The 15,732-nt window shown below is 46.2% G+C and overlaps 1 protein-coding gene across 1 annotated transcript in view; it reads left to right on the top strand.

Annotated features, from left to right (window-relative positions):
• GRM7 (glutamate metabotropic receptor 7) overlaps window positions 1-15,732 on the top strand; it is a 390,314-nt gene that overhangs the window by 71,916 nt on the left and 302,666 nt on the right. The window lies entirely within an intron of this gene.

Genomic DNA, 15,732 nt, shown 5'->3' with positions numbered 1-15,732 from the left:
ATGCCAAGGTTCTCGTATCACTTGCAAGATTGAGTTTGCAACTGTCCCTTTGTTGAAAAGGGTTTCTGTATATTTTCTGTTCAGTTTCCCTTCTTGACTTCTCACAATTCAAGGTTGTTTAAAGGAGTCCCAACAATCTCAAAGACTTCTTTCTTATCTGTTTCCTTTTTTAAAATCTGACTTAGATATTTCAAAAGATGTAACTTCAAGCTCAGAGTCTTAGGAGTGTTTCATTTGGAGTTTTTATCTAGTCAACTTTTTTCATTTCCACTTTTTTGTTTTTCAAGATCTTTGTCTCTTTAAAGAATTTCTCATTTATGGCATGTTTTGATTTTCTGATTACATTAAACTACATGTCTGTTTTCTAATGTCTGCTTGAGTCTATTTCCAATTCTTTTGAACTTTTTTTTCTGCCAGGCATATTGTCAATTTCTCTTCTCTTTGGAGTCTGTGCCTTGGCTTTGACTGCAGGTGTCGTGTTACCCTTCTTGATCCTGGTCTTGTGGCTTACACTGTGATTTGCACAGCTGACTGCTCAGTTTTGTCATTTGCTTGTAATGATTGCTTTTGTGATGATTGAATTTTCCTGAAATTACATCCAAAGGTATGGGAAGCTTCAGGGCCTGGCATGTCACCTTATGCAGGTGCTAAACTGCTCTTCTGAGTTATGTTAGCAGTGGTGCAAATGCTGTGGAACTATTGATAATACGTGCTGTTTTAAAAACATCAAAATCATAAAACTTATTAACAAGATAAACAAAATTTATGCAGAGCCTGAAAAATCTCAAAATAATTCTGATACACATCAAACAAAATGTAAGTAACTTGAAGAGTAGAACTTGGCTGTAACTTGCAACAATCACTGGTTTGTCTTTGAGTACATTTGCAACAGAATTCTTCTTTTACTTGAAGAACTTAATGTTCAAGGAGATTGTGCCATGAGACTACAATAGAACTTTACTAGAAGTTCAGAACTTAGTATATACAATTGTTTTCTAATGTTGGCCTTCTGGAAACGCGAAAATGATGAAATTCGAACTGTTGAGTGCATGAAAGCCCTGATAAGCATGTGTTCCTCCCCGGGAATTCCTTTTCGTGCCTAGTGAGGAGGCTCATGTTGGCGCTTCCAACAGTCAGATAAATCCTACAGACTGACATATCTCTTGAGCTAGTGATTAAAATGATGCCCGCATAGTTTTATGCGTGCTTGGTGCCCACACATGAAGGATGTTTAAACAAGGTGGACCTCACATCCACAGAGAATCTTGTAACCTTTAGTCAATTCCTGCTTCAAAGACAAAAATGACTGAATTCTGATTAGCTAGATTCGAGTACAAGTTTGAGCCAAAACACCTGATGCTGTCTTGCTGCCAAGCACTTGCCTGAGCTAATTCCTTGGAGTGGTTTGGTCCTGGGTACTGCCAATTTGTGCTTTTTGAATCTGAATGAGACATTAATGGATTCCAGAAAGTTCCTCAGGAGACAACGCCTTGCCAGTGCTCCCCAAATGGATCTGTATATTTAATGCAGTGTCTGAGCTCTCAGTACAAATTTTCTTGTATAAAGATTAGAAAACTAAATCCAGAATTTTCATGGAAATTAAAATGGTCTAGAAGAACCACTAGCCCAAACAAACGTGAACTAGAACATTGTTACAGGATTTATAATATCACATCTCAGGACTTGTTCTAAAGCCCTTGTAATGAACTGAGTCTCACTGCCATAAGGGTAGACAAATAGATTATTGCAACAGAATAGAGTGCTGTAATGAACTCACACGTATCAGCTGGTTTGCTACAAAGGCAACAAGGCAGTTCAGTAGGATATGGAAAGTCTTCCCAACTGATGTTGCTGGAACAACTTTACATCCACACTTGTCTAAAAGTGAAGTTTGCCTGCCAGCCCCGTGATACAGTATGATAAGCTATCCCCTGCAATGCCACATGGGAAGCCCAGATGGAGTTTTTACCTCCTGACTTTGGCCAGCCCAGCCAGGGCTATTCTGACCATTTGGGAAATCATTCAACAGATAGATCTCTCTCTCTTTTTCTTTCTTTTTTCTTTATTTCCCTCTGTCACTCAGTCATTCAAACAAAATTTTAAAATATGAATTTAAAAAATTTAATCCTTAGGTTTCATTATACATCAAAAAACAATAAAATCTCAATGTTCCAATTATATTCATGGGCCATATAGTCATATTGGGATCGATATCTAAGTGTATATTTGAGAAACTTTCAAAATGTCAATTGAAAGATGGAATTAAGAGTCCAAGGCTAAAAATCTTCATAATACACACAGTTTTTTTCATTAAAATTTGTTGGTAAATGCATATTACAGAAAAATTAAGGTTTTAAATATCCTTTGCTGAAAATGACCTTTTGGATGTCTTTTTCTATAAACATGCAGAATCATTGTGTGCCGGAGGCTCCCCCACAGCCTGGGTGTGTTGTAGTGGGTCAGCAACTTGACTGACACAGATGACATCACACACAGAGAACTGTCTTCTTAGATGTTTTCTCAGTCCTAAAGCGGCGCGTCTCTGAACCGAGGCACCCAACACTGTGGCTTAACCTTTAAAACCATGAGAATGAAGAACGCTATACAAAGGAGAATGCAATGGACAGTTTCATTCCTGTGACATGTATGATGGCGAACATCAGAATAATGCTTTTCATCAGGCAAAAAAACAAAACAAAAACAATCACCTCTTCCTGCATTAGCAACATCACAACTCTTGCATTGTTTCCCTGTTTGTTGAAGCTCAGTTAACTTTGCACTTGAAATCTATGTATTTGATGACATTCGAGGGAGAGAAGTTACCCTGTCTAGGTTCCTCTGATCTAGCACAGGGGATTTTGAGTTCTGGCTCTACGTTGAAAGGTGCCGACTCTGGATCCTGACTGTCACTTGCTTGGGGGTCTCTGTCCACTGATAGTTCCCCTGTGATCCACCTATGCTGTGTATAAACCAACCCTGGAAAAGACTTCTTTCGTGGTTTGGATGAGGAAAGAAGAAACACAATCCCTGAGGCATAGCAGAGAGCAGGGGTTCCTGCTGTTACTGTAGTGTTGTTTTTTTTCTTTTAAAGATTTATTCAGTTTATTACAAAGTCAGATATACAGAGAGGAGGAGAGACAGAGAGGAAGATCTTCCATCTGATGCTTCACTCCCCAAGTGAGCCGCAACGGGCCAGTGCGCGCCGATCCGAAGCCGGGAACCAGGAACCTCTTCTGGACCTCCCACGCGGGTGCAGGGTCCCAAGGCTTTGGGCCGTCCTCGACTGCTTTCCCAGGCCACAAGCAGGGAGCTGGATGGGAAGTGGAGCTGCCGGGATTAGAACCGGCGCCCATATGGGATCTCGGGGCGTTCAAGGCGAGGACTTTAGCCACTAGGCCACGCCGCCAGGCCCATGTAGTGTTTAATATCACCACAATCAGCATGTGTAAGTAGAAAACAAGAAGTCTGTTATCCATGAAACATGCTAACTGTCCAGGAGAAAGCAGTTCCAGAAAGATAGCCATATAGACGGAGACGTAAATGCCTTTGTCAGTATCTAGACCTTTGGTGTTTTAATCACCCAGCACAGGTAGTTTTTAAGGACTGAGCCCTGGGTGTAAATTGCTCCTATCGGTCATATAAAGCTGTTCCTAACCAGGTGACCTAGCATTGAAACCAAGTGGATTTCATTCCTAATTCAACACTGGAAAACGTTAGCATTGCTTCCACTGTGAAAATCTTACTTGTGCACTCATGGCTTCTTCGACCATTCCCACCGGCAGTCATGGGAACCTCTATTTAAGCTTCATTTCTTGGCTCTTGGGCAGGAGTCCCGTACTAAATGGCTCATGTTTGTGACAGTCTTCCTCCATGCTGGTCTTGATTCTTCTAATCTGGCAACTGGCCTTTAGACTTCACAGTCCCTTTGCCGGCAGCAGCTGTCCAGTGGCTGAGCTTTCAGCTCTGAGCATGGCGTTAGTAGGTTTTCACTTACTATTCCAAAGTAGCTGAAGTTGCATGGTTTGCAAAGAGGTTGATGTGGCTCATGGTTCTGGAACCGTAGCAGCAGGATGCTTGCCTCAACCCAACTGTGACTGGAGCCAGAGGCAGATGGCATCCCACTGTGGGGGCATCTGTGAGCGAGAGCCCCTGGCAGGACAGGAAGCTGTTCTATAATAAGCCACACTGTGGTATTCACCCCTGCCCAGCATCATCAGTTCTTTTCAAGAGCAGTGTCCCAGGGATCTGATTGGCCTGTACTTAGCCAAATTCTACTATCTCTTAATGTACTTTCTAAAAAAAATTATTTGCACTTGTATGAGATGGGCAGAACGGTCCTTTCATCTCTGATTCACTTCCAAATGCTTGCAGCAGGTCAGGTTATGCAAGGCTGAAGCCCAGGGCCTAGAAGTTCTTGATTTGCCTTGTGCCTTGAAGAGACCCAAGCACATGGAACATCATTACCTGTTACCTCCCACAGGGTGCGTTATCAGGGAGCCGGATCGGAAGTGAGATGTCCACATTGCAGTCAGCTATACTGCTATGGGCTGTGGGTATCCAGAGTGAAAATCTAAATGCGTGTCCTGTCTGCCTCTTAATACTGCCATGTTGGGACCCAGCTGGGAATATAACCACATGTACCCAAAGGGGCAGAAGGTGGGAACTGCATTTCCTTCTTAACCATAGAACCCCATAAATGAGATATTTGCATCCTCCTCTTATCAGTCAAGGAAGTATAAGCCCAGGAAAGAATAACAGTTCCCAGTCGCACTGGGTGACTCCCTAGACATGATTTAACCATGGTAGTGCAGTGCTGCTGGCTAGTTTTCCTGAGTTTAAACCTCCTTTCCTTTCTCTGGTCTGTCCCTTAACAGGCTCAATGTCTTATCAGGGAGTCTTACCATAAAGTCGTATCATGAAGTCTTGAGTCATATACTGTGACATCACTGGGGCATGGACAGAAACACAGAGAAACCTAGGGTACTGGGGACCCTGGAGTGGAAGACAGTTGAGCCTCTGTCTGCATGGTCCCTGAGCCCTGGGCCTGAGATGTCAAACTGGAAGGCCAGCAGTCCTGTTTCCTAGGGGAAATTTCAGATTCCTAACTGGTCACTACTCACTTGAATCTTGCGTAGAATAAGAAGGCTGTGCTGCCAATGGCTGCATCCGCCTTTGCACGGGGGTCGGGGGTCCGGGGTCGGGGGATGGTAGTCACTCCTTTGGCTTAAGCTGCAGGCTGAGGGATGTTTTCACAGTAGGTGAATTCCTTCTGGCTCATTGTGAAGAACCATTTGCCATTGACTCAGGGTCTGTCTTCAGCACCCTGATTATGTGTGAGGAGTCAGCAGGCGGGGAGATGATGAACATGTGAGAGGTGCGGGTTTGTATCATGCAGAAGGAGCAGAAAATCAGGGACACACAAATGTGACATCCAAGGTGGATGTGGAAGACCACAGGCACCCATCCAACTGCTTTATGGCTCCGGTGTAAGGCATATGTGACATTCCAAGGTGGATGTGGAAGACCACAGGCACCCATCCAACTGCTTTATGGCTCCGGTGTAAGGCATATGTGACATTCCAAGGTGGATGTGGAAGACCACAGGCACCCATCCAACTGCTATGGCTCTGGTGTAAGGCATATGTGACATTCCAAGGTGGATGTGGAAGACCACAGGCACCCATCCAACTGCTTTATGGCTCCTGTGTAAGGCATATGTGACATTCCAAGGTGGATGTGGAAGACCACAGGCACCCATCCAACTGCTATGGCTCCGGTGTAAGGCATATGTGACATTCCAAGGTGGATGTGGAAGACCACAGGCACCCATCCAACTGCTATGGCTCCGGTGTAAGGCATATGTGACATTCCAAGGTGGATGTGGAAGACCACAGGCACCCATCCAACTGCTATGGCTCCGGTGTAAGGCATATGTGACATTCCAAGGTGGATGTGGAAGACCACAGGCACCCATCCAACTGCTATGGCTCCGGTGTAAGGCATATGTGACATTCCAAGGTGGATGTGGAAGACCACAGGCACCCATCCAACTGCTATGGCTCCGGTGTAAGGCATATGTGACATTCCAAGGTGGATGTGGAAGACCACAGGCACCCATCCAACTGCTATGGCTCCGGTGTAAGGCGTATGTGACATCCAAGGTGGATGTGGAAGACCACAGGCACCCATCCAACTGCTATGGCTCCGGTGTAAGGCGTATGTGACATCCAAGGTGGATGTGGAAGACCACAGGCACCCATCCAACTGCTATGGCTCCGGTGTAAGGCATATGTGAAAAACAATGATTGCCCACCACAGCTCTTTCCAGTTGACTGCCCTGGCACTGGCCTGCTGCTGGCTGTGCCAGATGGAGCCCGGGAAGCCTGTGGTGTGCATGATCGGTTTGCGTTCACACACTTGTGGGAAGTACTCCTCTGTCTCCTTCACGCTGGAGTGTTTGGCCAGCAGACCACACAGCGGTGAAGGTGAATGAGATTCTGAAAGTCACATTGGCTCTTGGGCAATTCTGCAATTTTTAATGAATCTTACTGAGGGTGTGTTGTAGAAGTCTTGGAAAAGCTCAGAGCACACTGAGACCCTGAAGGTCTTCGAGGGCATCACAGGTGGAGTACACAGTGCCACTGCTCTGTCACTGCTGTGTAGGACAGAGCTTTGCTCATCCCGTGTCCCAGCATCACAGGGTGCTGCCCCACAAGCACAGCAGCCCTTGAAGTCACTTCACCTGCTTTGCCAATGAAGAACCAGTGCTCCAAGAGGCTGGTCTAAATCAGATTTACATCAGCTTAAATTGGGTTCTGTGGGTTTGCAAGTCTGGGCTCAGAGGTAAACTTTGGTTGAAGATACCACAGGCATCTGAATTTCAGAGGCTTCCCCTCAGATTTTTTCCAGTGGTGAGCTAAGTGACCTGCTGTATCAGGGGTGTGCTCACGTGTCTGAGCCCCTTCGTCTGGGCTTCGTCATTCTCTCCAAGCGAAGGTGTTGTGAACACCTGCGTTTCCCGCAGCTTGCATCACACCTGCTCGCAGAGTCGATGGTGAGCAGATGGTGCGGTTACTGACCAGTCTTTCAGAAGTGAGCTGCTTATCTGTTGACTTGGTGCACCAAGAGCCAGCCGAGTGCTGTCCAGAGGCAGCCCTGAGATCTCTTGGGGCTTCATGATTCCTTCTCCTTCCTCAGTGTAACAGACCCTCTTCCTTCAGCTTTCACTGGCCTCTGCTTGAACTGCAGAGCTGCCAGATAGGACCACAGATGCCCTCCGTCTGCTTTTTGAAAATGCATCAACTGAGGAAGATACAGCTCATAACACACAGGAGCAGGCTGAAATTGGATCACCACACCAGGAATCCGAAGCTTCATCTAGGGTCACTGTGTGGTCTCCGGGTTCAGTCATTTCTTTGAAAGTCATTTGCAAGCCCTCTGAGACTAGTACTGCCATGCCCTCCTACCCACTCCTGCTATCCCCTGCCCTCCCCTGCCCTCTCCTGCCCTCTCCACCGTGCAGAAGATCTTCAGACTTCGCCACCAGGTCCTTTCTCGTGTCTTAGATTTGGTGTATAGTTCCTAGGCACTTCTTTTCTTGTTCACCTGTCTTTTGCTAAAGGGGTCTGGCCATGTCCCCGTAGGATGCATGACAAGGAAAGGAGTCTGTCTCACTTTTCCACCCCCAGAGGGGAGAGGCCAGCGCTGGGCTTTAAACTGTAGCTCTCTGGTGTGCTTCTCAGCAAGTATCTTTTCTAGGACAGTAGGTATCTCCTGGGTATTTAAAATTGCTGCTTCCAGGACCACCAGGATTTCTGTAATCCATGAGGCTGGGGAGTAACAGGACCAAGGCAACCACGCACTTTCTCTATCAGCTACTAATGGGGTGAAAACTTCGGAGAAGACTTTTGGTGCAAGTTGATGCTCATTAAAGAGTAGGAAACTAAAGGAAGTATCTATTCATTGACTTCAAGTCCTTTCAAATGCTTACTGTTGGTTAGACTGCTTTGTCAGTCTTAAAGTAGAACTCATATGCATTCTGTGACTTGGGCTTTGTCACCACCCTCATCCTGCATATGAGTAATTCTGGATTTGTTCTCCTGTTTTGAAAGAGAACACTGCAGCTCCACTGCACACTTTGGAGGGGATTCTGTGTAAGGTGGCAGCCCTCCCATCAGGGGCATGTGGTCCAAGGAAACAGGTAAAGCTTAACTTACACACATATCCTTTAGTGAGAGGGGGAAAATGAGCTGCAGATTCTTCCCTATTGCCGCTTGTAGAGAGCTCCCTTGGGCTGGGAAAGGAGGGAGGACCCTCCCCATGCTGGCTTCCTGCCTTGGATGAGTTACTCCATTCACTTTTTCACTCTCGTCCCAGCACACAGAGGGCTGACCTGCCTCCCTTCTGTCCATTCTCAGCAGCTTCACATCTCTGCTTTATCAGTTTCCCACAAGTGCCCTGCTGAGAAGGTCAAGTGTTGTGGTGGCATCATCAGCTTAATCCTGCCCAGGGTTCCTGGAGTCAAGGCCCCTGGGGCAGGCCAGGGTGTCTGACTGCCTAATCCTAATTTGGGGCCTATAAGCAGGACAGTGATCACTCGTGGGCTTAATCCTGCTTCGGGGAGAATCATGTGAGTCTGTGTGGCCTGTAGATCAGTCCAGTTTAAAAAGGAGGGAGTACAGATGTTACTCAGTGTGAAGAAATAACCAAACACAGGTGTAGCATGAGTAATCCTGCAGCAGGGAAAAATGCTAGACTATTGCACAAAGTCAAAAAAACTAACTAAATAAAAACCCTTGCAGTTTCAACCAGTGCAATCAAAGCCCACTTTCCCCGGCTACAGACGGAATGATTGAGTTGAACAAAGTGACACTTTTCAAAGAGATTATTTTGCTTGAACACACAGTGCTTCCCTGTCACCTTGATTACTACGTGGAATTATAAGCCCCGAACCTGGAAAATAAAATTTTGTCAGACGAAGGTTGCTGGAAATTGCTTTTTGCCAGGAAGCTCAAGTGACATCAGAAAGGGCTGAGGGTGTGGCCAGAGTTGTATCCAGAAGTTAGAGGAAACAGATAAACCTGTGAATTGGCTGCACGTGCACACTTACTCCTCACCCTCGAAAAGCTGACAGAAGGAAAAGAGTTTCCATTCCTGTTTTTAAAAGCAAACAATATCCTTTCATTTCTTAACTCACCAAGAGCATTCAGCTCAGGATTGTTGGGTATAAAATTACTACAAGCTAGAAAGCATATTTAATTTATGATGACCTAAACAGAATCTGGGCTTTGAAATCACATTTCAAGCTGCTCAATGTTTCTGACAGTAACAGGAGCTTTAGGTTTGGAGAAATCGTATCGGTCAGCAAGTCCCTGGCTTTTCCCCACACTTCCTAAAATAGAGTTGATTCTATTTGGTCCTTTTACCACAGGGTGGGGAAGCAATGTTGGGGAGAACAACTATTATATTTGGAATTTGTGCTCCACTATCTTTTTTCTTCCAAGCCAAAGTGAAACAGGAGAGGGTAGAAATGACAACCTCTTGGAAAATTGAAAAACACCGAGTAAGACGGACAGGAACCCCACAGGCCCAAGGTGGGAGTGGTAAATGGTTGTGTTTTGGCGAGTGTTGATTCGGCCTGACTCAGTGAGAGAAAGAGTTTTGTCTTGCGTAATGAAGAAGTCATGCTGTTGGGTTGTGAATACAGGACCTTCTTAAAGCTGCCCACTATGTTACTGGCTACTAAGAGACCTTATACCTGGCAGTGTTCAGGTGGCACCGGGGAGAGGCAAGAGCTTGGATCTGTAGCTCTGGGAAGTCCTTGCTTGCTGAACACATCCACATCCTTGGTTGGCCAAATTCTTAGGGAGAGAACTGGAGACATGTGGCAGTCAGTTCAGAGGAAACTCTGAGAGAGGGGACCAAGAATATGGAAATGAACTTGAAGTGAATGCGCAGTTGGCTTAGGGAGGGGGCGAGTTAGTGGGTGGCCACCAGGCATAATTTATTTGCTTACCTTCGGGAGAAACTTATCTCCCCTTGTTGTCATTAGGTATAATTTATAGGTATAAAATGGCACTGTGGCAATGAAAGGACAGAGTCCCCACAGAATTGGATTCAGATAACCCAGGAGGTTGTGCCCTTAGGAAAACATAATTTTCGATGGAAGTACAGTTTCTCATTCCAATTGTGGGTTGGGAGCCATGATTTATGGTGTGCATGAAAATAAATCTACAATTTGGCAGAAAAACTTCGGGGTGAATGGGAGGGATTTAAACGCAAAGCAACACTGCACTCTCTGTTCTGCCCCACTGTAGATATCAGAGCGCTTGCTGTCTGATTCTGTAAACGGAGTGGTACTGCAGCGGCCGTGACTGCGTTTTGGGGTTGCCTAGGGGAAGTTCCGCACCCCATCCCCAGATCCTGTCTGTCTGCTCAGGAGCCTCCTGTTGCATTTGATCTTCTTAGGGCTCCTAGAATATTCTAGAACATAGCCATGCCTGAGAACTACTCCAGAGGGCTGCGCACTATGGTCCCAATGTTTCTCCTCTTGGTGAGCAGGCTGTTGGTGTGAATGGGTGAAACTCCTGCCGCTTCTAGTCAATCAAATTAAAGCGCTTGGCAGCTTGAGGAAGACGCGTCTGGGCTGCTGTTGAGCTGCGCTCACTGTCAAGGCCGGGCAGGTCCGTTCATGGCCGTGCCTGTACTCTCCGGGCTCGGTGCTGCTGCTTGGTTCTTCCTAGGCACTTGCTCCTGCTGCGTTGCCGCCTAGCGAGCCATCTTCCCGCCTATAGTTCTACATTAGATGCTTCAAAGCATCCCAAGCACTGGAACCACATGCAAGCCTTGTTAATAGAAGGTTCTTTAGATCATTGGTAGCGGGAAGTAGCCATGTAGCCCAGTGATTCAAACACCTTCATCTCACATTGGACGAAACTGCCAGCCTGACTTGAGCCGCCTGCACGTACAGGTCCTCCGAGTCGGGGCCAGTGGTCCATGTCCGGAGGCTCTGCCACACAGGGCAGACCTGGATAGAAGTTCTGGCTCCACACTTTCAGCTTCAGCCCAGCTCTGCCCATTGTCAGCGTTGGTGGAATGAATGAGCAAATGGAAGCTTGCAGAGAAATCAAGAGTTCTCCCCATCTCTTCCTCTTCCCCCCTTTATCTTCCGTGTCGCTCATTGGTTATGTGTATAAGTGTCTTAAATACACGTTTTAAAAAAGATTTATTTGTTTTTATTGGAAAGGCATATTTACAGAGAGAAGGAGAAACAGAGGAAGATCTTCCATATGCTGGTTCATTCCCCAAATGGCCAAAACGGCCAGAGGTGAGCTGATCTGAAGCCTGGAGCCAGGAGCCTCTTGGATCTCCCACATGGGTGCAGGGTCCCAAGTCTTTGGGCCATTCTCTATTGCTTTCCCAGGCCACAAGCAGGGAGCTGGATGGGAAACAGAGCAGCCAGGACATGAACGACACCCATATGGGATCATAGCAGATGCAAGGCAAGGATTTAGCTACTAGGCTACTGCACTGGGTCCTTAAATACACATTTTTAAAAGTACAATAGGGCCCATTATGGGCCTTGCCCGTGTCCTTACCTTAGGGGGAACATTGTAATGTTCTTGAGATGTAGTTGATTGGTGCTTTCATTCAGCAGACGCGTCCAGTTCTAACAGGAGTATGTTCAAGTCTCTGTGGACAACACTGAGCATGCATGTCTGTTGTCAGTTTCTGTCGTGTCCCAGGATAGTCTATGGCAATTCTACAGCAAGGACCATGCCAATTCGTGCCCACCAAAGGAAAGAGAGCCCAGGGCTGTACAGACGGCCAAGCACCTGCTGGGCTAGGGTGAGGGTCAGGGCACAGCAGCTAAGCACTTCTTACCACATTGTTACTTCTGCTATACTGAAGGAGATTGGGTTTGTTGTGCGACTCCAGTAATTTCTAACCTTACAGTTAGGTAATGATGTACGTGAGTTGTTTTAGTTTGAAGCAGTTAAAAAATGTTATGATCAGTAGTTAGTCCAAACAAAAGTCGATACATCCCATGGTTAAACCATCAAGCATAACCACCTTTTTTTATCATTATTTTTTTTTTTTTTACAATTTTGTATAGGCTGGGATCCTCCCCCACAAACTCCCACCCCCATCAGATTTTTCCCATTTTGTTACAACAATGTAGTCCTTCATAAGGAATCATAATTCTATCAGTCTCTTATTTAAGTTTACCCTGACATTGTAACCACCTTTGAAACTGCTTCTTTGTTAAAGAATCCACCTGTTGGTTGGAACTCATCACTGATGTTTGGTTGCCCATCTTTACCCTTGAGTGCAATTTTTTTTAAAGTTTTATTTATTTTTATTGGGAAGGCAGATATACAGAGAAGAGGTGAGACAGAGAGGAAGATGTTCCATCCAATGATTCACTCCCCAAGCGGCCACAATGGCTGGAGCTGAGCCAATCCAAAGCCAGGAGGCAGGAGCTTTTTCCAGGTCTCCCACATGATTGCAGGGTCCCAAAGCTTTGGGCCGTCCTGGACTGCATTCCCAGGCCACAAGCAGGGAGCTGGGTGCAAAATGGGGCTTCCGGAATTAAAATCGGCGCCCAAATGGGATCCCAGCATGTTCAAGGTTAGGACATTAACTGCTAACTATCACACTGGGGCCTTGGAGTGCAATTTTAACCTCAAATGTTTGCTTTATGAAAGATGGTCCTCCTTCACGTTATGAAAGGTGATATGGACCAGAAAGCGTTCTGAAAATACAAAAATGAATCAGCTGAGTTAAAGTTGACAGTGCTTCATTTTGTCAAGTGAGGGAACTTTTGAACAAATGCGCTAACATCTCATTGTTTCCTGATGAAGGAATGTGTCTTGTGTCCAGGGATCACCCAGGTGGCCATTCAGGATGAGGCAGTTGTGGCGTGGGCGTGGCCTCGGCGGTCCAGACCTCAGTGTCTGGAGTCACATCTGCGCCTTCAGGAGAAAGGCTCATTCTTGCATGTCTCTAATGTTTCTGTATTTTCTGGTTTTGCACGGATGAGTTTTACAGCGAGATATGTTCGTAAGGAAGAGAAATCCAGCATGAGGTCAAGCTAGGCAAAAGTGGACAGGAAGGTAACGACTGACTTATTTTCTGTTTCCAGAGGTATTAGCAGTGGGGACATTTGCTGTACCTACTGATAGAATTGAGTATTTCTTCTTTAGCTCCCTGTGGAACTTGAGAAATAATTGAGTAGTTTGAGAGTCTTACATGATTGCTGACGACAAGTGCTTCGTGATTTTCTGTGCCATCTCTTCAATATTTCCTTTTGAATTTACAGTCAATGTCACAATCATTCTCAATAAATGTCTATAGTGACATTTCCATTTTATGGACAGTTTGACTTACTTGTAACACTGATCAAATGCATGAGGCATGTATTTCAGATATACTCCAAATTATGAAGGCATGTTCAATAGTGGATGCCTTGATGCGATTTCTAAACTCTGTCTTACTGTAGGGTTGGGTGTTACGTTTGTTTTGTTCTAGAAAATGTTTTTGCAATTAATGTCTATCTGAAATAAATGTGATAAACCTAATGATGTCTGTACTATCTTACTTTACTAAATCAATGATCAGAAATAATGAGGACATGTTTTCATTAATAACTGCCTTTGGTGCCTGCATTTTAAAATTGTTCTGTTTTTATTAACTCATCATAAGCTTCTGAAAACACCATGTTTTGACTTCCTGCCTCTCATTTTTCTTTTAATTTATATTGATTCGTTTTTAATTAATAGGCTTTGATTGATTCTTGATCTGCTAAATATTAATGGGACACCTATTAAGATTAGGCAGCTTCTTGATTTTCATGACACGGATGTAATTGTATTTACAAGTTGGAGGAAGAAGTGTCCAGAACTTATGGCAAGACCCACAGTAGAGCTTGTGACTGAGTCTATTGCCACATTAGCCTGGAGGCCTCAGGGCAACTCGTGCGTGTGGAACACAGCGAGCCATTGGAATTTCTGTGAATGGGTAGGTACAACTGGGTAATTTGGGGGCCAGAGAGAGTGAACAACATTCTCATTTATCGTTTCGGTAGTTCACGGATTTTTGACTTCTCATTGCTGGTCTCAGGAAACAGCGTCAGGTGCACTGGAGAGCCTGTCCACGGTGCCGCCTCACCACTGGGAGCTGGCGGCATTCACATACCCTTTGCTGTGGGCATGATGAAGCACAGAAATGTGCTTTAGTGTTCTTCTACATAGAGTAGTGCAGTCTGCTGGTAACTGACAGATGTGCAAGCGTTTACCAAACACTGGAACAGATGCTCAGGCAACAGCAATGTATCTTATTCTCTGTAAACCTGAAGATCTAAATACCCAACGACATTGAATCATAAATACGCACAGGTGCTGGGTGAATTGGATGACTGGGAAGGTCAAGTACTTTTGGGTGCTTCTGCTGTCCAGGTCTCTCACTTCCTCCGTAAGCCCCCTCTGAGGGGGGCTGGGCAACAGCGCCTGCTGCCACGGCTGCACTTGCTTTTGCTGTTGGCAGAACTCGCTGTATGTGGGGTGGACCTTAGAGCAAACTGCACGGTACAGGAATTGGGGAGATTGCCAGTGAGCCATGCTTTTGGCTCTGAGTCGGCCCCAGGTGCCCGAGTCCATATGCTCAGGCTCAGGTGAGGGGCAAGTGAGAAAGCTGTCGGTGGAGAGCAGAACGCTGCAGGTGCAGCCCTGCGGTGAGAAAGACGCTGCTGCCTGCCTGGGACCCTTGTGCCTTCTCGCTTCCATCTCCACACGGGCAGTCACACTTGGTGTCCGTGCTGTGCCTGCATCCCCATGCGGTGTGAACTGTGCGTCTGTGGCATGGGACAAGGGCCCTCGCAGGACTTGCTTTGGTTCAGAGGCGTTGCAACTGAAAGAATTGCTGTTCTGAAACCCCAGGGCACCAGGGCTAAGATTCTGGCTGCTGGGAGAGCTTTACTGAGTGCGTGCTCCTGTTAGGAGGTCTCCTGCTTTGGGAAATAGCACAGGATGATTTTGTCCAGAAAGCCTGAATCATACAGACCGGATGTCAGGAAAGAAGGTGGCAGTCACGACCCCCATCCCGCCAAAGATCTAGAGGCATTCTCAAATGGGAGCTTTTCTGCTTTGTTAAAAAGCCAATTATTGCTTAGATGAATACCAAGAAACAACATTTAATTTCCTGTTGTAAAGATCAAAGGATCTTACCAGTTCTTCATTCTTCCGGCCAAGATGGAGGCAAACGCATGAACAAAGCCGTGTATAGGGAAGCATGTGGAGCCCTTGTGCTGGAACTGGTTGCAAGGTCCGTGGTCTCTGCAGCTGGGAGAGCTGGAGTTCCCTGAGCTCTTGTCACTCTTTCTTGAGGTCTGCCCTTTCCCCCTGCTCCAGGCTCCCTGCTTGCAGCTTAAGCTCCTGTACTTATTGCAATCATGATGGAAACTGCTTCACAGTTGTCAGAGCAGACTAGAGAAGTAGGTTGTAGATCCAAGCCCTGGTTTCTGCTCTGCCTAGCTGGATGGAGTTACGCAGGAGGTGTGTGTGGGATCGGTTTGTGTTTCATGCGGTGCACTTCTGGGATGAAAATGCTGGCTCCTGCTGAATTGCTAAGGAGACCTTGCAAGGACCAGGCGGCGCTAAGCAGCTGAAGCAGCTGCCGCATGGCCTGCTGGGGCTTGGCCCAGAGCACACTGGGAGTGTCAACTTGAAGTGCTTC

Source organism: Ochotona princeps, chromosome 21 (assembly GCF_030435755.1).
Source record: "Ochotona princeps isolate mOchPri1 chromosome 21, mOchPri1.hap1, whole genome shotgun sequence".
In the NCBI taxonomy this organism is placed as follows: Eukaryota; Metazoa; Chordata; class Mammalia; order Lagomorpha; family Ochotonidae; genus Ochotona; species Ochotona princeps.
Note: the sequence above shows the minus strand (reverse complement) of the source record. Positions and strands in the feature narration are given on the sequence as shown.